Here is a 23,465-nt window from a genome sequence, read left to right on the forward strand (position 1 = left end):
AGTGGTTTAATCAAGAATACTCTGACTAGCATTATTGTAGTTCTATTAACTGATCATTATTTATCCTGACACACTGATGTTAGACAAATCTGTGCCTCTCTACAGGTTTTGCTTTACTTACCTCAAAGTAGGGCTATTCAAAGTATTGAAAAGATTATGGAAATGTCTTTTCAATGGTTGAAATGGTCTCATGAATCAAAAAACAACCTGATGTCATAGTTCTGTTGGGTTGCTATCTGTGCCAGCTTAGCTGATCAGTGCAGCTTTTGGCCATATTTTGTGGAGGCAAAGCCTTTAAAAAGCTTTTCATGCACATAGAGCTCAATTTTCCACTGTTAATATGACTACTAAAGAAAGCTTCCTCTGTAAAGAGTTTGCCTTAAATGGGCACACAAATGTTTCTCAAACCTGCTGCTGCTCATTTTATATATTTCTGCATCTTATCCCCCGGTCTTCCAAGCTGCACAGTTCTCCACTCATACCTTTTCTTCTTGCACAACTCAAGAACTAAATGAAGGGTTTGCAAAGTATGTTTGTAAGGACAATTTACAGGTAATGCTTTAAAAGGTGGCCAAGTGGCACCAGAGCCATAGCAGCTTGGAGAGAAGAGTAAGTGGCTGACAGGAGGAATTCTAAGTGCTTTGGTGCTTTAAAAATGGAATTCCCTTTGCAATAGCAAGTAGTATTATTTTATTTCTGGTGAGTGGGGGAATAAGCTAAGTTAAAAGTGAAGTTAGAATTGTATAACTCAGTAATTTTAGAGTACAAATATTACTGGAGATACATGATGCTGAAGCTGTGCCAACTAGGCTGGAGGGAGGATTCAGATCAGGAAATGTCATGCTGGCTGATAAAAGAAAAAGAAAAGAGAAGCAGAGGAGGAGGTGGAGCCTCAAGGATGGTTGATGGGAACTAGCTTTGGTTAAAATATTTGTAGAATGATAGGAGCATACACTGTTTTGAAACAGATTTATCTTTATTGCTAGACTTGTTATTGGAAAGTGTAAAGTGATACTATTCATGAATACTCATTTTTCTGAATCTGCTGTTCAGTTATGCCAAGCATATCAATCAGGTGTACCATTGTCAGTTAATTAACATTTGATTGCATTAAACACAGGGTGTTAAAGAGGAGGTTTCTTCTTGGAGGGGGAGGGGTATCTGTGTGATTTCTTTGGAGGGGGAGGGATGTGTTCTTAGTAATTATTGTCAGCTGTGAGAAAAGGCAAACTGTAATTTCTTAGTACAGATTTCCATGCCACTCACCACTCTTTATGGCCACAGTAAGATGGGAAGACAAAGGCAGCAAGTATATCAGCACCTTAGTCCTCAGCCATACCATATAGTGCATCCAGAAATAGAAATATTTCCTGTGTAGAAGTAGAATATGTGAGAAAGGCAAGGCAAGGCAGGGCAGGGAAAGATGAGGCAAGGTGAGGCAAGGAAACGCAAGGAAAGGAAAGGGAAATGGGAGAAGAATGGAGGGAGAGGGAGAAGGAAATTTGATTTATGCCTATAGTATAGAACTATTTGATAGCATTTTGTAACATAATAGACATGATAGCATTCAAAATAATGAATGGTTTGGTTAACACAAATCTGTCTTTCTTCTTTTCCTAGCCCCACAATAACAAGTCACTTGTGGAAATGGACAGGTAGTGAATTCAGACATGATGGAAGGAGATACTATATTCCTTCACATGATAGATAATTAATCTGTGGAATTTCATTTTTTTCAAGAAATTATTGAGTCAAGTAGTTTAGTGGGATTGTAAAGTAGTGTAAATACAGAATAGGGAGATGCGCCAAAAGAAGAGGTTAGTCCAAATGAATGACAATGGAGAGCAAACTTCATTCTCCATGATGAAATCTGTTGTCTGCTGAAAGGACAGGAGAAATTTCCCAAACTCAATGAAAAAATTACTAAAGCAAGATGGAAGATTTCTATCTTTCTCTGAGGCAATCCAAAATGAGACAATGACAGGCTCAAGACGCATACAAAATGTATGGAAAAATGTCTGGATATCTTTTCCTTACTTGTCATTCCACTGTTGAAAATGAAGATGTGTTGTCAGAACCAAATTATTTCAATTATTTGACAAGCCATTGTGTTGTAGCATAAAAAAAATCACAATTATGATTTTGTGGATAATTATAACCAGCTTTTCATATGTTGCATTTAACATATACATGTTTAGCCAGAAGGAGTTGACTGTGATAAATTATAGGTCAATAAACAAAACACTCATATTTCAGGCCAATTGGATAACAATATTTCAGAAGAATAGACCTTCCTTAATCATATACATTGATGGAGGAATGCTCATGAGCACATCAGTACAACTCAATTCTTTCCATGGGGACTGACATCTTAAACTGCTCTACACAATGAATCACCTTGTCAAACAAAGTGCGAAATGGAAAACTGTTTTCAAACTGATCTGATATAATGACATTTGCAACAACATGTCTTAGGTGATAAACCGATAATAATAATTATATTTGTCTTAGACTTTCATGGTACTTTGAAAGTTTTATGCAATAATATGCACTTGGGTTTTTTTTTCATTCAAGACAATTCTGTACAAGGACTTTTATTTCATGAGTCTTTAAAAGAAGCCCAGAGAGAAACTATGTTTTGCATGTGACTGGAATTCTTAATTTTTAAATTTTCCTGGGAAAAACCTATATAGTTTCAACTGCAAGCGAACTTGTATATCCTCACACAAAGATTCTGGTGGCTCTTTTAGGATATGATATACACTAAAATTATTTTGTTATGGTTTTTCAATGGTGATCAGTAGTACTTATCTTTACTGATCCTTACTATGACAGTAAACACACTAATGAAATATATCTTAAAGTATGTCTTAAGCTTTGTAAAATTAAAGTGATGATTGAAATTAAAATAATGATTAAAGTTCATGTTAATCTTAGAAATCTACATTCTAATAATTATTTTTTATTGTATACTCATGAAGTTTATGTAAGGACAAAAAAAATTCCTGGAACATACTTCCTGTCACTCTTGCCACTACCAGAACAATGCTCTTGGTTTGCCCTGTCTCACCTTCTGCAACTGGCATCTGTGAACAGAGGCTGAGATTTCATCAAAACAGATCTACAGCTGAACCCTGGCTTCTGTGAACAGGAGCTGAGATTTCATCCAGCTCTTCTAAAAAGAAGTTTGACGTGACATTTTTAGAGGCATTAGAACTGCAGTTATTTAGTATCTGCAACAAACACATAGAGATCTGGTGCTGTGGAAAAATGGGCCTCTGGGGGAAAGCTTGACTTTCAGCACTGAATATGTGTGTTGTGCTGGAAAACAAAGGCTTAAGAATGTGAGAGAAACTTCCCAGACACTCTGGTGAATGGCAGCTGACAGTCTTTAATAAGAAAGAATGAAATCACAGATCAATTCCTTGGAAAGCAGAATTTGATAAGTGATATATATGAGCCAGCACATGGAGTAGAGTGATTTGGTGTGGCTTCTGCACAATGAAGGAAAAGATTTCTCAAGGTAGGTGTGGGCTACTGACAGAACTATTGCAGTGTCTACAGTTATATACTTGAATCTAAAACTCCCCAGTAAATATATCATTACAATATTATTTGCTGAAACATCAGTATGGATAAAAATGTCTTTATCTTATGCTTCATTACCAGTGAGACAATACACCGAAATGTTAAAATGAACATCTCATTTGAATAATTTCCCCCAGTCCTTCTTTTGTGCCTATATTGTTATTTTTGTCTTGCACTAAAGGTAACAATACAGTAGTTTTTGGGAGAATATCTGTTTGTTATTAAAAGGTCAAAACAAACAAGCCCCCAACACTTCCTCTGTACTCCTTGTCTCAAATAAACACATTATATGTTTCCCATCAGCCAAATTTTAAAAAGAAGCAAAACTACATAGTATAAAGTTCTTCCATTTATGGCCATCCACTTGTAAAAGTAGGTCTGAAGTCCTTAAGTGTAATTTCATTGTGACAATCTTAGTGAACAGAAGCCAAGCTCTTCCTACACAAGGATCCATAAATAGTGGTTCTGAAAAGGGAGCTCTTGCTGTTTCATCTACTAGTAATGTCTGCACCATAAAGCAGGCTACAGACGCTCATGGTTTGCTTTGCATATCAGGAAATTAGGTTCTCAACACAGAGAACATAGTTAGAATGAAAGGGGGAAAAGATCTTTGAGTATTTCTTCCTCTGCAGTGTTGGAAAATGGAAGCTGGATAGCGAGGTCTTGTATTCGCTAGGGCAAAGCAGTGTATAAATAAACAAATAAGCGGTGATACAAGATACAATAGGGGAAACTGGATGAGACTAGTTGCTTAAAAAAGGCAGTATTGTTATGATGTAAACCAATGCCACAGTGGTCCCATAAATAGTCAGTCTTTATGCTAGATAATTTTCCGTTACAGAGGTGAAAACCAGAAGCAGCTAATATGAACTCATAAAAGTGCTAATGAAGTGGGATGAATCTGCCTAAGGAATCAGATGGCCAGGACCTGTTTGAAGTGTGGCAAATGACAGAAAGAAGTATTGCAGCGCCTTTACTTAGTATAAATCTTTGAACACCTTTGCATACTGTCTGCTTAAAAAAGGCATAGTGATTTCCTTGTGCTATAGCAGTTCCATCCAGACTATACTTCATCACCTGCCAATACTTTTGGCTAAGTAGCATTCTAGCACTTTAAATATGGTAAGCTTGCTATGGTGTTTCATATTACTTGCTATTTTTCATTATCTCATTCTAGACATAGAAATCTCTTTCACGGTTTGGTTAGAAATAGAAGGTTTAAAACTTAATTTATTTCATAATTAAATCTTTACTTTCTACTGTAGTAAATATTTTGGAAAAAGGAAATATAAATGCCTGTGTTCTAAAGAAATTTATCAATTAAATAATACATTAACTAGCTATATATTTTAATTTGCATTGTAATTTGTGATCATTGCTGCCAACACTAGATTTTGCAGAATTTAGGTCTTTTTCACAATTCAAGTTGCTGAATTCACAGTGCAATAACAAATGAAAAATTGCCTTTTAGTACTGGCTAATGACAGAGACCAAGTTTATTTGTAACATACCATGTATATTAGAATAAAAACATGAAAAAAATAAACAATTACAGGAAAAGATCTTTAAATAGATCTTACACATAATTCTCCTAGACTAGATGATAGACTAGTACCTGGATTTCAATTCCTGGCCACTTGTGCAAGACTAAGCTTTTAATATTTCTTAAGACAAAAATGAAATTTTTATTGCAGTATTAACTTGTTTTACAATCTATGAGGAGTTAAGAGTATTTATATAAGACATTACTGAAAGGCTCAGTGTTTATTAGTGTAAAAACAGAAGCTTTAACATTTTTATATATTTAATACTCTGTGTATTTCTAGTGCTTGTATATGAACTCTGGGCAGCTGAATAATTTAGTAATCCCAAAAAGTGCACTTACTTTTCCTGTCCCAACCATTTGCTCTCACCATGGCTAGACAAGCCCATACTTTTGCAGAGAACAAAAAACTCTTATTCCCCTCCCTTTTGAAAGGTACAGAAAGCTGACCATAAATACACGGAAGAAAGTGTAAAGAAAAGTGTGTCTCAGAAAGGGGACTAGTGTGGGGGCTCCACAGCAATAGTAGAAGAGATACAGTCTTTACTTACACTGGAGCAACCTTGAATTTTCTTAAAATCAGTCCAGTAAGGCCAATATCCAAGTTCTAAGGAGGCCCAGAGGAAAAGGTTTGCCAGGCTATAATCTTTGTGGAAAAGTTCTTCCTTGACCTTTTTTGCCACTGTATGTCTACGACAGCACAGGGAGGTCAAAAGTGCACTAGTTGTTAGCACCAAAGATGAAGCTTAACCAGACACTGAGAGCAATGATTGTCAAACGGCTCCATTTGCAAGACAAGAAGTGTATCCTTGGCAGAGCAAGGGGGATGAAAGAGATTATTTTCTAGGGGTCACATTTGTTCTTCTTTTTTTGACCTCTCTCAAGTTCGCAAAAGAAGCAGTGAGAGTTTTCTATAGCAAAGAGGTGCAACAAAGAGAATGGGACTGTGCTTTCCTCATCTCTTCTCTGCTAGTCTTCCAGCCTCAGTTATGCCTTTCTTTCTTTTTGTTTCATAAGAGTCAGTGAAAGCATAATAATTGAATACCTATAATTACATTTTGAAGCCCTTCTTAGAACCTGGATCTGAATTTGGGGTGGAGTTTGGAGTTCTTGTTTGCTTCTTTTACTACCATCCCAGTTTCTTTCTTTAGCACCAGTATGGCAGCCACACCTAGGAGCCTTACCCATGGATCTGTGAGATTCTGGAAAGGAACAAGCTGTTTCTGTTTTTCATTCTGAGCTGCCCTCTGTTTTTTTATTGACTATCGCTTGAAATGAACTAACCCGATTTACTTTCTGTTTCCCATAAACAATTTCATTCTGGGCACTGGAACATTGCAGGGGACTGGAGGGTTGCAAAGCCATGTATATTCATGCCTTAGTTGGCAGGGCCCACTCCACAAGGGTACAAATATGAAATGTTGCATTTCGTTGCATTGAAGAGAGACCCTTAATAGGTGCTCAGAGTTCTGAAGACACTGCTGTGATACTAGAGCAATTTGTAGATGTACCTTAGCTGAGTTTAAACAACTTTGATTCCTCTTAGAAGCAGGCAAAACCTATCCAAAAGCTATTCTAGTTCTAGAATGTTAAGGTCTTGAACTTGAAATAATAAGTAAAGTTTTGACCGAACACTGAAGTCTTCAGGTTATCATATATTGACAAGATGAATTATTTGTCAACCAAAATTATATGCCTTTTTTTTAATAATTAGTGAGTATGAAACTCGTTGCTTCTCTGCTCTTTGATAAAACATCAACGTGGTGGATAAATGAAGGGGTTATTATAAGGCACAGTGTGAAGTAGTTACTGATTTTTGCACTTCTCGACTGTGACCTAAAATTCAAGTTTGACCTCATTTTTAAAGATCAAGGAGAGGGGAAGAGAAGTTCTAAGCAGAGGTGGCTAAGAGATATGTTTCAAAGCAATTGACTGGAAATACAGGATAAAACTCCCTGAGTTATCACAAAAAATAACTATTGATTAGGTTTTCAAACACTCCTATCTTGACAAAGTAATTAACAATTGAGATATCACTTGATGAACTTCTCCATAGTGGAAAGCTCAGATTGTGGCCAAACACCTCACAGCTATGCAAAAATATTTTTTAAAAATGTGGCAAGTCAAATAGTATCTAAGGCTAAGGAAAGAGAAGAAGTTCTGACAGTAATGGGCTACATTGTTTAAGCTTCAAATGGGATATCACATACCTTTGCAAAGCTCTCTATCATAGGAATGCATTATATGATTATTTTTCTAATGACTTTAACTTATATTTTACTGTCAGTCATCAATATTTGTTTAACACATGGAAAAGTTCTGTTTAAACATTCCCTCAAACTACTTGGCTAAACTTGCTATCCGTTGGGTGCCTCAGAGGATAAATTATTGAAATCTAAGCAGACTAACACCTTGTGCTTATTCCCATGTCTAACACAGAATTTTGCAGTTAGAATGAGCTTTAAGCCAAAATTTTATTCAATGGAAAACTTTGCCTACCTTATAAAGTGAATAGGTTCAAGTTGCCTCTCAAGTTTGGGAGGAGCCCTTAATCTCTAAATGCGAGAAGGATAGGCTGGCTGTCCCTGTGAGCCCAATGAGCAGCTTTTCAAAGGTGCTTTTCATAACTAAAACTCAAGCAGGCAGCTTCCAGATTACAAGGATAACCTAGGAATTGAAAATATCTTTACAGGTATTTTATCTTGTTCTTGAATATCTTCACATCAGCTAATGTTCTTCTGAAGAGACTAAAACATCATCTTTAGTGGGACAAAACTGTCACTACTTTATTCCAATTTATGGACTGATTCAAAACATCGTTTTCCTGATAGTTAGAAACTTTCCTCTGATTTATTTTCTATGAACAAGAATCTCTGTCAACAAGATGTTAATGACAGTTATGATGTATAAAATATTTCATAGTTAAGACACAACATCTATCTTGTTTAATAAAAGATATTAAATGGGTGTTATAAGTCCTCCGTTTTGTATTTCCACGTTACCTTGATTCTATTAATCCTTGCCTTCTCTAAAAATTGTACCCTACTTCTTCCTGTCAACAGCAACTATTTGTCTCACTGTTTACAATTCCTGTTAAAAGCTTAGAAGGTATGGCATTTGCTATCAAGATCGACAAAAGAGATTTTCCCCCTCTTTTCTTAGACAGGTATCTTCTAAGAAGCTCTAGAATTTCATGGTACACCTCTAATGTCGTAAAACACCTTTAAAAATACCCTCTTGTTTCATTTCAAAGGAGAAGGGGGGGGGGGGAAAATGACAGAAATGAACCCATTCTTACAAAAACAAGATCTGAATAGAGAAATGCCGCTGCAGTGCTGCTGTAGACTCTATTGGTTCCCTCCACATTCTCTGCAGCTTTAAAAGCAAGAAAGATCATCATGATCTCATTCAAAATAACTGAATGTAGGTCTCAAAACTGGGGATCTCAATCCATATTTGAGTCTTGAAACAAGAGAGTTGTTTTTCAGAAATTCTGATCGCCCCCATTTAAATGACAGATTTCAAATTAGGTCATGTAGATTGAATTTAGGCTCCCAAATTTGAAATACCTAATTTAGGTGCCCCAAAGTCATTAAATCTGATGATCTGAGTGCTTTGCAGAGCTGTCAGAAGACTTTTAATTATCAAGGCCTATATTAAACATAGCTTTCATGGATAATATAGCTTGTGGATCTGCCTCCTCAGTTCTCTTTTACTCTCTCTTTCTATGCTTTTGAAATTAAAGATTATCCTTCATTATAGCAATGGAGTGTTAAGGAAAAGTCAACATATAGCTTAACACTACTGTAATACAAACTGCCTGTTGTGATATGGACCATGCTTCCAGAAATGAGTACAAAATGCTGTACTTAATCCATTTTTTTCTTTCCTTAAATCTTCTGCAAAGTGCATTGTAAAGAGCAGGCATAACCCAGCTCATTGTGCTCAGCATGTTTTACAAACTCAGCAGAGATGTGGAGAACACATACAAAAAACATGCTTCTGCCTTGACATAAATCAGAAATAAACAAGAATAACACAGAGTTTGGCCTGAGCATTATGGGTGTATATCATGGAACAAGCCAGGATATGTGGTAGTTTAATTACTTCAGAAATATCTGAGTGACAAATAGCAATGATTAATTTAACAGCAAAAAGTTATGCAAAATGTATTAAACCTAATGAAGATCCTACTGCAATTATTTCCTTGTGCTTGCTAAATCTTTCAAGATCCAGATGCTCTTCCAGTAATTAATTGCATAACTTACCACGCTTCTCTGATTTAACTTTTAATTATTTGCTTTGCAGAAAGGAAGTACTCAAGTTGGTTTGGGTTTTCAGGTGCAACAGTCATTTTTTTAAATACAGAGGTTACACCTGACATTATATTCTAATTATACATTACTCTCTAGAAAGAAATTCATTTCACAAAATTCAATATAATTGGTTACTCTGCACCCAGAAGGGTTACTGTTGTTGGAATGAATGCCTTGCAGTGGGATAAAAGAGAATATGTTGCCCAAGCAATATAGACTTCATGCAAAGAATCAATGATCTGGTTGGTATTTATTTATTAACATACTCCAACAAAAGTAAAAGCATAATATGATACTGGGAGTGCAATTATGGGGCCAGCTTGTTCTGAGATATAATAATGGTATATAATACCATAGATAATATCCTGACTGCATATAAACGAACTTATTGATAGTAACCACTTATATATGGCCTATATTTACAGGAAGGACTCAGAAAACAGAAAGGATGTGCATTGTCCTCATAGGGACAGGCACCATTCTAAGCCATCACTTGTTACTGGGTGATACCCATGCTGTAGTTAGAATATGCTTGTAGTTAATTTGAATGTTCAAGGTGCTTTTGTTTTAAATTCATTAGGGGCTGAAAGTCCAGCTCTAAAATCCAGGGGGAAATGCCTGCTTTCATTGAACTCTTAAGGCAAAGGGCTGAGGATTTAAACCCAGGTATTTTGTGCTACATCCCTATACAGTCCAATAAGTGTCTTAACTGGTGCAAAGCTCTATTCACAGTCTTTGTCCTTGTAAATATTTAATAATTCAACAGACAGGACTAACGAGGATTTCCTTTCCAAAATCATTGCAGTCTTGTGGTTGCAGCACTAGTTAAACATTTGAAAACGAAGATTCAAGTCTCCTGAGGCAGAGTAATTTAAACTTTCTCCCATATTTGAGGAGTGCTCTTATCACAAAGATATTGTAGATAGGACAGTATTTTCTTTTGAAAGATGGACAGTCATCCCAATGGTTCTTGAGTCTTTAGGGGGAAAAAGTGGTTTCCTAACATATCATAAATCTTCTTCAATTTAGAAGGATAGTGTATAAAGCTCTCCCTTGTTTAGGAAAGACTTTATTGGAAGGGTATTTGTTCAGTTATATAGCCAGGCTACTAGCTGAAAATATTACCAAAATTTTTTCAAAATTACAAATGCATTAGGTGTTGTGATTATTCTTTTGGTTTCTTTACCAAAGCTGCATATTTTATCCAGATGAGATAAACTATATTTGGTGGACAGGTAAAACAAGTTACAGTTTCTTTATCTAGTAATGTGGTAGGGAGTTCCATTTTGGTTTGTCTGTTTTGGTATGTTGCTGGTTTATTTTAATTAATCACTTGTTCTGACAATGCCAAGAGAATAGAATCTATCTGGAATATTCAAGAAGATTTTGAAGAAGATTTAAAATTGCTTTGAAGTTCTTATTCAGAGCACAAGTTCATGTGCAATGGTACACTGTCACAGTGTCCAAAAAAGCCACTGAAAATGGAATGCTCTTGCAGCTTAATGAAACAAGCAGAGTTTATAATCTTATTAAGCTGATGGCCTGCCTATATATAAAAGCTTCTCATGGAATTTGTGTATAAATTCCATATTCCCAGTACCAGAAGAATATTTACTTTGCTGCAGTTAGGCCTCTTTAACAGAAAGGGAAATAAAGCACAAAAATTGGTGTTGGGGAATGAATTCATGAGCAGCTGTACTGAATCTCTATGAGGTGAGCAACCGACAGAACAGCTATAAACAAGACTCAGTAATAAGAGGAGAGGTTTACGTTAATGTTTCTTGGCCTGCTTTTGAGGAAGGCTATGTCAACAATCTTAATGGCAGATTTAGTCTCTGCCCCTGTAAATCGCTCTGGCTGTAAATAAGAATCTGTCTATGTGGATGTCTTCACTGAATTCAGGACCACTAAGAGTTGTATTTTTGCTGGAAAGATTAGGAGTCACTTCAAACTGTGCATCTGAATAAATTTGGATACCAATCAGGCAGTTCTAACACCAGTAAAACTCTCACTGACTTGAAGGGAGTTTTGTCTATGTAAAGAAGAGGATTAGCCCGTCATATAGTTATTTTCTCAGACAAAATATTAGTGAAATGATACATGATGCATTTTTTCTGGATTTAACATTATTTGCTCAAAATAGTTTTCTCCTTTTTGGCATTTCCACATGCATAAAAACTCTTTGTGTTATATACGTCGGAAGTCCACTGACTTAAGGATCTTTTTCCTCCCTTTAAATCTATGTCATAGAGCACGGAAAAGGCTTCTGATCTCTCTTGATACAATTTCCCAGATATTTTTATCATGCTATTAATTTATCATTAATGAGAATAATCCACAACAGAACAGCTGTGACACAGCTACTTCTGAGAACTCCATGCTGAAAATACTTTAAATTCACTTAGTGGGAATCTACATGGAATCTGGAGATGTAGTGTATTTATAAACAACAGGTGTAGCTGCACTTGGCTGTCTTACGAAAGTCAATGAAACAAATGAAAAGAACTCGCATCTTCCTTGTCAGTCTCCATCAGCAAAGCCCTTTTCTAGACTAAGAAAATTAAAGCTATGATAGAAAATATCTGATAATGCAGGTTAACAGCTACTATATTTGAGAGATTCATGTAGGTAGAGACTTAGCTAACTGAACTAATACCACAGGAAAGAAGACATTAGAACTCCAGCAATAATCTTTATTTCATAAATACATGAGGAATTTAGAATTAGTATCATGTATTTTATTCAAGTGTAGGAAGGACAGAGTAACCATTGGGGAGGTCTCCAATCTGAACGACAGTTGTGCTCTGAAAACAGTCAACCCAGTCAGTGAATTGGACAAGTAATAATGGGAAAAATTGGACAACTATTACTAATTCTGCTTTGTAGATCAATAGAGGATTTCAGCCTCTAAATTACCTTTCAAAAGTACTGGTTTAGAATGAAAACAAAGGATTTGATTCGTAGCATGCTTTGAAAAGAGTAGGTGATGGGAAAGCTGTAGAGGTTAGTAAAAGGTTTTTAGTGTTTTAGGTGTGCATTAGCTCCCTTACACCATGGCATATTTCTACAGACATGCTCAAAACATGACTTTCCATTGAAAAACTAACAGAAAGCTTGAATTAGTGCACCAAACACCAATGCTAATCTTACACTATCAAAGATAGAGTAAGAGAGAAAAATTACATTAAAATAATTTAAAATATTTCTTTATATTTACAGGATGAAGAATAACTTCCCTGTAATTCCCTCCTCCATTAAGAGGTTTTTTACCTCTGCCAAAAGTGCCAGCAACAAATCACTGCTTCCTTTCAAAGCTTCCTGAAAATCTTAGTTGGAGGCCCTTTGGTTTCAAAGGAGTAAAATGATTACTTTGTACTCTGAGGGAAGGCCCAAAAAAGAATACCTGAACTTTGCATCATCTCACTGCAACACATGCAATCAATACCTATCATTGCCCCATAAGCTTTATTCAGTTTCATCGTGTTGTCTGCTCACTCTGTAATACCATTAATTCTACAGAGAATTTTTTTCTTTCATGTGGAAAAATAATTATGTCATGCAAATATTGTTCTTCTGGTGCTAGGCACTTTATATTTCTGCTGGAATTTCAAGAGAAGGAGTGTAAACAGGAGCAACAATTATTGAAAGTATTTCCTTGCATTAACATTACTTAAATTAGTCAGTTTCAAATGCTCTGAACAAGAAGTCAGACTAACTCGAGTGAGATGCCTATTTCTGCATAGCCTAGAAAATGCTATTTATTTAAGAGTTTTGTGAGGAAAGCAAAGTGTATCTAAAAAAGCCGTCACTGAGTCTGGTTTAAAATATGTTTATTGATCCTCTTTTGGTTGTGGCAAGAATATTGCACTCTTGATGGAAATGGATTAATAGCATCAGCACAGCATATTCTTTCTTGCAATAAATTCTTATAGATGGGTATTATGGCAATTATGTCCCCAAAAATTACTGGACCAGTGCTCTGTGTAGATATATACAGCTTTCTGTCAGCCTTTCTGGTTCTTCCCATCTTTCTGAAATCTGAGCCAACATGGTATGAGGAATGTCTTGTCTACAGAGAGTTGCAGGGCAGTTCTGAAAAAATCGTGTAAAGGAAGTTTTTTCTTTACCTGTTGGTCTCATATCTCAGAGAGAAATCTTGTGCCATGTGCAGAGTCTTTCACATAAATGAGAAAGTGATGAAAGAAAGAGACACAAGGAAAAAGTGTGAAGGAGAGACACAAAGGTTACAACTGCTCAGAATTAAAGACATGTTAGGATTTACATTTTATACATCCGTTGGACTCATTTCCTTTCAGTCTCAGAATTACTCTCTGAACTCAGATCCAAAGGCATCTTATTACAGACATCAGTACTACTTCCGCATGAAAACATCAAAATTTCATACAATACTCTTGATAGGCAATTTAGAAATTGAGACATACCATTCCATGTCTTAAACAGGTTTCTAATTAATTACAGTGCTAGACTAGCTGGAATTTCATCATACTGTAGAGTAGAATCTAAACGGAATATCAATTAAACTAATTTTACACCAAATCCATCAACTATCACATTGCAAATAAAAGGAGAAATATATGACAAAGAAAAAAAGAAGGGTCTCAAAAGAATGCTAACATAGGGAATGTAAAATGTGAGATTGCAATAGCATAAATAATTTTCTATAATCACTGCCCTATGAAAGACTCTTATTTGCCTCTAAAGACACCAAAGTTAGTAGTGCTTATATTGCAATGAGAAATACTTCAGGGATGAGATTTCATGGTTGCATCACTTAAGGAGCTGTTTATCTTTATGGACATGAATGTGGGATTTGTACCACAGATTTCTATGCTCTCACTCACCGACTTCCTGGTCAAAAATTAGCTGTCATATCTCTCCCAGCTGCTGATCATATTCTTGCAGAAGTTCACCTACAACTTTTATAGCCTTAATTTGCTGCGGACTATTCATATTTAAGATGATTTATACCTATACTACCATTTTAATTTGGATTCAGAGCATGTTTTGAGCAGTAGATCAAAATGATTTCCACTTTCCAGACTTTGCTTCACATTGCAGGTGATGTGAAAGCATGCAACCTGCACTGCTCCCAAGTAAAACATTTTTAAACTTATGGCCCAATGTATAGGAGCTCTATCGCACAGCTCTGATGTACAGCACAAGACTAAAGCAAGTTTAAAGGAACCCTCTTCCAATCCTTTAGGGGGATATGCATTAGAAAATGTATGATATGGGTTCTGGATCTTCAGCATCAGATATTCCTCTCTAGACATCTGACTTAGGCTGTATTTATATGATGAAGTGGTGCAGCCAAGAGAAGCAGATTTGTAGAGGAAAACAATTCAAAACAGAGCAAAGAAATTTCCAATTTATATGGTATTTTGGTGGTTGGTTTGACTTTTACTGAAGTAATGCCAGTCTCCCCACTGATTTGAGAGCTGGTTCTCTGTGTCTAATGAGCTGTAATTAAAAATAGCAAACACTTTCCTCTCCCTCCTCCAAAATATGCCTGTTGCTCATCTGAAAGCTTTCTCTTCTCAATTTGGTAATTATCCCTCCTGTATTTCATGATTACTTTTTTCCTCCAAGGAGCAGTGCCAAAAATTAGGAGGCTGTATCCGTCCCATTAACAAGGTATTCAGAGACTGCTAAATCTGCTTTGTAATTTCAAAAGGACAGTTGTCTTTACCTGCCTGGCAGCCACACATAAGACACATAAGGTGAGCTTAGTGTTGGAGCTCTGCCCAGAGGGATGAGAACTCAAGATCAGAGTCCTACTATTCCACGCAGTGTGAACATGAAAAAAAAAAAGCTAGAACTTGTGTCCTGAGCAAGAGCATCTGCTGATGGTGGGAGAGTCAGCCAAACTGACTGTCAGAAAATCAGTTATTTTTTCTCACAGTCTGATAGTTACATTACTTATAAAGAGCACTCTACCCACATCTAGAGGAATCATATTCTACAATAATTTGTTGACTAACATTGCTTTCCTAAAGGTTTATTATTTTAATGCATCCTATATCCTTTTATGTTTTCTACCTGCAAAGGACAAAGGAAATGAACCACCCTAGGAGGACTAATCTACCATTTACAAGAAGGTGTAATATCCCCTCCCAGCATAGGTTAAGTTTAGGCACTGGTTTGTGCCCTGTGATTCCAGGGCTTAAGTTCAGTCACTCCTGAGGCTGCCCATGCAGTTGTGACTGATGTTTTTTAAGAGAGCGTTAATGCTCAAAAAGCCTATTAGAAACAGCCTGCTTTCAGTCTGCTGTGGTTTTGCCTTTTGGTTTGGGTTTGTTTGTTTGTTTTCAAGATCCACAATCATTCTTTGCCGCTTCAGGGTTTTTTTGACTGAAAGTTATTCACCAAGATTTCTTGAGTTTATTTCACTTATTCCTTCAGCTAATAAACATGGTGTCTTATTTCCTTAATTTTTTACAACAAAAATGAATCTACTACTTCTTAAATGGATGTGTGTTTCCTAAAGATTTTAATAGGAGCTCTGTGTATAAAATAAGAGATTAAATTATTTTACTATTATTTTACTTGGAAAAAAGAAACGAAGCCGGAAAGCAGCTCCTTTTCTTTTCTTTTTTTTTTTTTTCAATATAAAACAGGGTGGAAAGCTGTCCCACCTTCTTCATCACTCAGGTAAAATTTTGCAATGGAAAGCCACCAAAGAAACCTGAAACTACAGTCTTAATCCAGAGAAAGTGCTCTTTGAATCCTACGAAAATTTTAGCTGAGGAATGATTTTAGGATCTAATGAATGAGACCAAAATGAAGACTTAAAGTTGACGAGTTGAGAAGAAGCCTGTGGTCACTTTTATCAAAACATTTTCGTTCACTTGCTACTGAAAATAAAAAAATCAGAGCATGAGATTCAGGACAGCCTTGTGAATGATGGAATAAGACTTTAACAAGAATCAACATGTTGCTGTGGAAATTGAAAATGGAAATAACATCAAGGGGGGAAAAAAAACCCAAACCCAAAACTCAGTCAAGATGAGAAGGCAGAAAGCAGTTCAACCAAGTGATGTAATGATAGCAAATGAATTAGCAAAAGAAAGTTGTCTCTTTAATACCAAGGATAAAGTCAGTTTAACAGACAAGGTATTCACCCTGTGTGCTCATCAAGGGTATTTTCAGATATGTTACAGCTCCTTTCCTGATCTGTCTTTATATGGAAATCAAGTTGCATGGTGGAGTGATTCCTGATTTGATCTCACTCTGGCACAGAGGTGAGCTACATACACAGTGAGAAATGTGAGCTTAGTGCTATTCCTGAGCCTTCTGGATACACCATTTGCACGCCTGTTTACTTTAGAAGAAGGAAGGCTGAGCTAAGTGCTTGTCATAAATGATAAGAGAAATTAAAATAATGCCTTAAAGCTGTGTCAGGTACAGTAAATACAATTTTAAAATAATATCTTCCAAGGAAGTAGAGGAAAGACATAAAAATTAAAGCAGACAGGTACTGCAAAATTTATATTGGGAAAGACTGAAAAACAGAAAAAAAGAATACTTGAAATATATGAGCACTTCCAAGCTGCTTATTCAAGATGACTGACACTCCAGCAGCACCAAAAGAGTTAAGCTGTGAAATTGTACTATTTCCATATTTTAATTCCTAATAAAGTAAGACATACAGGACTGTGGGAAGGGAAGGGAAGGGAAGGGAAGGGAAGGGAAGGGATTTCAGCTTTCAAAAATGTTCTGAGCCTGAAGAGCGACTACTTTGTATGCCTTGGAGAGCAGGAACAGTGCCACTAAACATGCACATGACTAAAGAGTCACGCAAAATACTCACTGTGAGTGTAAAACTAGTAAAATTTAACTGTTGAACATGATTTTATTTTTTTTTTCTGATGGAATAACTGATATCCTTATTTGATAAGCTAAGAAAGTCCATAAGAAACTGTCTGGAGGAACAAGATGTGAAGTTTATAGTGCTGGCTGTACTACATTTGGATTCTGATAAAAAGCTCTATTTACTGCTAGGTTTTATAAAATTCAGATTACTTTGATTTGGAAGATAGTTATCACTTGATATGACAACCTGTATGACTATGTACACAGGGTATTGATAAAAAGCATCACAGTCAATGGGAAAGAGAAACCTAGATTACCACAGGAATCTGTATTAAAAAAGCCTTGTTTTACTTCATTCAGAGATCCATAAAGGTAATGAACTAAGCTAAGAATTTTCATAAATTATGTTGAATTGGGAGGAGCAGACATTGTTTTTTAGCAACAGAGAAGTAATAGCAGAGGAAATCTAGAAAAATTAGATTTTTGAATAGAAAGTAATCAAATTGGATTCAATTACCAAAAAAAAAATAAAAGAAAGCACAGTTAGGACAATATTCCTAAATGACCGAAATTGAAGAAAAATACCTAAAACTGTTCTTTCAATAAGACAGTAAGTTATGGTGAGAGCAAACTACATATGAAGATGCTGTTTGATAGAGTACAAAAAAGGAGCACTGCAAATATGGCCTCTTTGTGCATGTCTATCGCATCAGGAAGCCAGGAGGCAACATCCTTACAAAATAACCAATTCAAAGCTCACTGAAGCAAATGGAAGGGCTCCAGCCTCGTCAATAGGCTTGGATCAGGCCCTAGGCATGTCTGTGTGAAGTCACTTGGAACATTTCATTCCCTTTTTAGGCACAACCATTACCACAAAGACACTGAGAAAATAAAGGAAGGCCCGAAAACTCTACTACCACAAGCACAGAGACTGGGAAGACTGAATTCAGGGTGGAATGATTTAAATGAGCACACAGGAAGCTTGGATTTGTACCACTGAATATTGCCTTGTTATGCATTTGTACTTTATTTTCCTTAAAGAAAAGTTTATCCTTTTGCAGTAAATGAGCAGTAAAACATCTTGATAAATAATTTTTTTAGATCCCTCAGATTTTAGGTTTTTTTATTGTTTCATTTACAACAATCAAGTGTATTTTTATAAATATGGTTTTAATTTATATCAAGTTTTACTAAAGACAGAAAGGAGGATTGATTCTTTCTAGTTACTATGTCCAAGATTTTATAAATAATACAATTAATTTCCCTTAGTTATTATTCATAGACTAGAATAATAAAAAAATGTTTTCCTGTTTTTTAAAAATTGCAATCAGTTTTACGGTTTTGAAAAAAGTGATAATGAACTAAACCTGTTAGAAAAATGGAAATTAAGGAAATATTTTCTCTGAATCTATAGACAGGATTGCCACCAGAAGGTAGTTTACTTTTGCAAAAAACTCTGGCTTTAGGTATATGGCTACTGGCTTTCAGCAAGTTCAAAAGGCTTTCTGTCTGTCTTTTGAACTTTTACAGTAGAGAAACACTGTACTTTTAAAATTATAAATTACCTTCAATTAGAAAAACTTGAGGTTTTAAGAAGTTTTCCTCAGTGAGAATCATAGAATATGCTGAGTTGAAAGGAACCTGTTGCTATACAGGAGAGCTGAGGGTGGACAACCTGGTGTGCCACGACCTTCCTAGAAAGAGTGTCCTGCAAGGAACAGCTCTTCCAGGGGCGGTGGTCGGCTTCCCTGGGCAGCTGGTGATTTCAGCAAGTGTAGCAATTTCTCAGCTACAGGTGATTCCAGCTCTTGTGATTCAGCCCTTTGTGAAATCACCCACGGCAAACTTGGGGATAGAGAGACAGGAGCCTTGTATAGCAGTTCCACAGAGGTAGCCTTTATTGTCCAGCAGTCCCTGTGAAGGGAAGGCCAGGGATGAGAAGTCCCTGCTGAGGGGCAGAAACAGGGCTTTCCCAGCCCTCCACAGGAACCCACAGGGATCACTGAGTCCCATTCCTGGCCCTGCACAGGACACTCCAAGAATCACACCCTGTTCCTGAGAGCATTGTCCAAATGCTTCTTGAACTCTGTCAGGCTGGTGCTGGGACCACTGCCCTGGGGAGCCTCTTCCAGTGCCCAACCACCCTCTGGGGGAAGAACTTTTTTCTAATATCCAACATAAACCTTCCCTGACACAGCTTCAGGCCATTCCTTGAGGGTCACAAGGATGGTGAAATCTCTGGAGGGGAAGCCATATGAGGAGTGGTTGAGGTCACTTGGTCTGTTCAGTCTGGAAAGAGGAGACTGAAGGGAGACCTCATCTTGGTCTTCAGCATCCTCATGAGGGGAAGCAGAGGGGCAGAGAGGGGCAGCTACTGATCTCTACACTCTTGTGACCAGGGACAGAATTCAAGGAAACTGCATGAAGCTGAGTCAGGGAAGGTTTAGGTTGGATAGCAGGAAAATGTTCTTCACCCAGAGGGTAACTGAGCACTGGAACAGGTCACCCAGGGAAGTGGTCACAGCATTAAGCCTGTTCAAGAAGAGTTTGGACAATGCTTACAGGCACATACTGTGATTCTTGATGTCCTGTGCAGGGCCAGGGGTTGGACTCGATGATCTTGATGAGTCCCTTCCAACACAGCGTATTCAATGATTCTATGATTCTGTGATGAAGGAGAGTACCAAAGAATTAATGTAATGATAGATCACCTCACAGCTACTGCTGCTCTGCCACCTGTTCTCAAGCAGTCATGCCAGAAGGCCTTTCAAAGTGAGCCTCTGCACCATTTAAAAATATACACCCACTCCAGGAAAGCTTTCTTCAGCATGGTCTGCATAAGGAGCTACTTACGAACCATAACAATTTTGCTGATATTAAATTTGACAATAATGACAAACTTCTGATCTAGCCATAGCACTTTTTTTAGACATTGTTCTGGCTCTTCAAGCTCAAGATGCTAAATGTCCCTTTTATGTCTATAATTAGCTTTTCATAAGAGTGTGAAATTTACTCAAGAGCTAAGGACCTGAGCCAGCCTCAGTGAACCAGTTCACTGTCTGATGAACTCCAAAAGAGAGATTAAAAGCTTTTGGTTTTAATGGCCACTGCCTTACTGTCTTTAGCAGTACTGGATGAAATTATATTTCACTACGTCTTGGGCAGCCCTTTATTGCCAGAAGAAACATTGTGCAAGGTGATAGAGAATAAAGAGATGGTCCTATGATTTACCATTTATGTTGCTCTTGCTGAAAATATTAAGTGTCTGTTATATAAGCAGCATTTTATCTCATGTTGGACTTTTGAGAAGCTGGTTTCATCTTGGCCTCCAGGATGTCTTGTCAGAAGGGCATGAAGCCACATAGGCTGTAGTCTTTTCCAAAATTACTCAACATTTGGATCTTTGTGTTTCAGAGTATTAATGAGATTACAGGTCATAATCTGTAAAAGCTCCCCTGCCACTGCTCTGCTTGACTCCATTCCAGATGAAATCTCTTCAAATAAATCCTGGATCACAACGATACTGCTTTGTGTGTCTACAGCCAAAAAGATGAGAGCAGAAAGGAGGGGAGGAAAGGAAAAAATTGTATGTATCTATAGAAAGGCATTTCTTTCAAGGGTAAAGACCTAAATTAATGAAGTTCTTCATTTATCATCTCTGGAATTTTACAGTATCCATTCTTGTAAGAGAGGCCAATTACAATATTTTGGGTAAAGTAATTAATCTAATGATCTCTTTTCCATTTGAAACTTCTTAATTCCTTACGTCCTTTTCTGTGGATTCACAATGTGAACATATCTAGGCAGGCATCTGTCAGTTATGGCAATTTAAAGCAATTACTTAATTAGCTATGATATATGGTTTTGTTTTACATTGGAGGTATTAGACCTGTTTTCTTTTAAGATGAGAAAAGAAAGGCTAGGTGCAGACAATACACATGAAAGGAATTAATTTAATTTGTAACATTGCATTAGGCCATTTACTGTTTACTATTCAAGGCAGTTAGGGATCCAGCTACCTGTTCTAAATCCCTCATGAAATGGAATCTTGCTCAACTTCTCCCATTCATGGCAAAGACATTACGAGCGCAAAAGACAGGGAAGGCTACACTTGCAGTCAGGGATGTAATTCAAGTAAAATGTATTTGTAGACTTTTCTGTAGTATGACTTCCCACACTACATTACTGCTCCATATAGGTTCATCTCTGTGAGAAGGTGAAATTTAACATCACTGGTCCCTTTACAAAAAGGACAAATTTCTACAATGAAGAAGGATGGAGTAAACAGCTTCTTCAGGACTACTCAAGAGTTCTGTGGAACAAAGGTGATTTGAGAGCTCTTCATCTTAAGCACCACCTTACTGTATCCAAATTCTAGACATTACCATTCAAAGAAATGGAAGAAAAGAGAAATCAGCTGGCAGTTTTACAGACTCCAATAGGTAAAAGCAAGGGTTTAACACTAAGTCCACTGCAATGTTTGTAAATAATAGAGGTGTTGGTCTCACCCTCAGAAATGAGTTTCAATCCCACTGATTTTTCTTCAGTGGCTTTTTTTATACGTTGAAGCCACCTTGGAAGACAAGACTCAAGAGCCTAAGTCCCCAGTGACCTTGAAAAAACCTGCTCTATATGAGACGAAGAAAGACAGAGTTGCAACTAAAAAACCTTTTGGTTACTTGTTAAAGGAAAAATAATGGCTTTGCTTAGATGTCATGCTCACACAAAAAGAAGTCCAACATTCATAATCCAGCAATATCTGCACTGTGAGGGAGTTCCTAACCAAATGTTACACCAAGAAGAACTCAACAGTAAGTCCAATAGTACACCAAGTATTTTATAGCATAATTTAACAGGGTCATAAGCATCAGATCTGGGTTTGGTTTCTTTACTACATCCAGGGTGTTAAAGATGTTAGAAAGGAATGTTAAGCTTTTTTTGATTTGTTGGTTTTGGATGGGTTTTGGTTATTTGCGGGCTGGGGAGGTGGGGAGAGCTTTTCAGGGGAAAAGGTTCCATAGGAAACATCATGAAGGGCAAGGAACAGCTTTTTTCAAACAGGATCTTAGCTCTAAGTCTTCAGATTTAACAGATATTTTATTTATTCTCTTCATGGTCTAACAACAGTTCATTATTAAAAGTATTGGTTCTAGCTACTGACTACATAGTTATGCTGTATTAAACCCAAACTGTCTTATATGAAGAATGGGGATCTTCAGCACCTTTCAGGAAACAAGTCCTGAGTGTCAGGATAACCAACTTTGGTAAGGCATCAGAATTTAGGGAAAAACATTGACTGCTGGGATCTTATACCAGGAAAAGTACTACTCTACGTGATGCTTCTGATGCTGTTTCCTCAGGATCCATTTTTGACAACCCAACTGAATGGTACCCAATTGTCTCAGAACAGCAAGCCTTACTCTCAAATGATAAAGGTAGTAGTAGTAGCAGTACTATTACTAGTAGTAATACCCCAGACTGCTCACTCTTTAGGAGAAAAATGCATATTGATGCTTCGTAAACTAAAATCAGTTTTTACACTGTCTTGTTGACTCTTTCTCAGACTTTGAGTACTAAGAAAGTCTTGTATGTGAGATGCCATTACTGACACTGCTAATGGGCTGATGTTTCTTCTGTTGTCTTTTAAGGAACACTGCAGAGTTATCATAACTCCCATTAGTCTGAGAGTCTCCCAAGAAAATAATTGGAATATAGATAAAGGAGGGTACCTAAAATGTCACTGATACTCTAACATGAATTCTCTTTGAATGTGTCTAGCTGGAGGAAAAAAATTAAAAATAAGATATTTGTCTGAGGTGGAAATTAGAATAACAGTGACCATTGTTTCTAATAAACAATTACCCGAGGAAACTCAAAAGAAAAAGCACAGCAAATTAGATAACCTGAAATCCAGAGACTTGAGAAGAATATTCCATTTCTCGGAGCTGGCAGGAGCCATGGAGGGGCACCCACAAGGGTTTGGCTGCTTACCTTGTTAAACATTGCCTGGTTTCACCTGACATGATCTGTAAGCCTGTAAAGCAGTCACACTTCAAGTGCCTTTCATGTGCACTTCAAATCATTTTTCTTTTGAGATATTCTTCACTAACAGGATTTCCCACTTTGGAACGGAGGACTCTTTCAAAAGATAAAAAAACCTCTCAAAAGCACAGCCAAAATGAACA

The 23,465-nt window shown here is 36.8% G+C and overlaps 1 long non-coding RNA gene across 1 annotated transcript in view; it reads right to left on the reverse strand.

Moving 5' to 3' along the window:
* Positions 1 to 23,465, reverse strand: part of LOC121673829 — a 95,293-nt gene that overhangs the window by 50,135 nt on the left and 21,693 nt on the right. The window lies entirely within an intron of this gene.

This window comes from Corvus kubaryi, unplaced genomic scaffold (assembly GCF_017639235.1).
Source record: "Corvus kubaryi isolate FWS band 111438036 unplaced genomic scaffold, C.kubaryi_AGA036_p1.0 66, whole genome shotgun sequence".
Taxonomy (NCBI): Eukaryota; Metazoa; Chordata; class Aves; order Passeriformes; family Corvidae; genus Corvus; species Corvus kubaryi.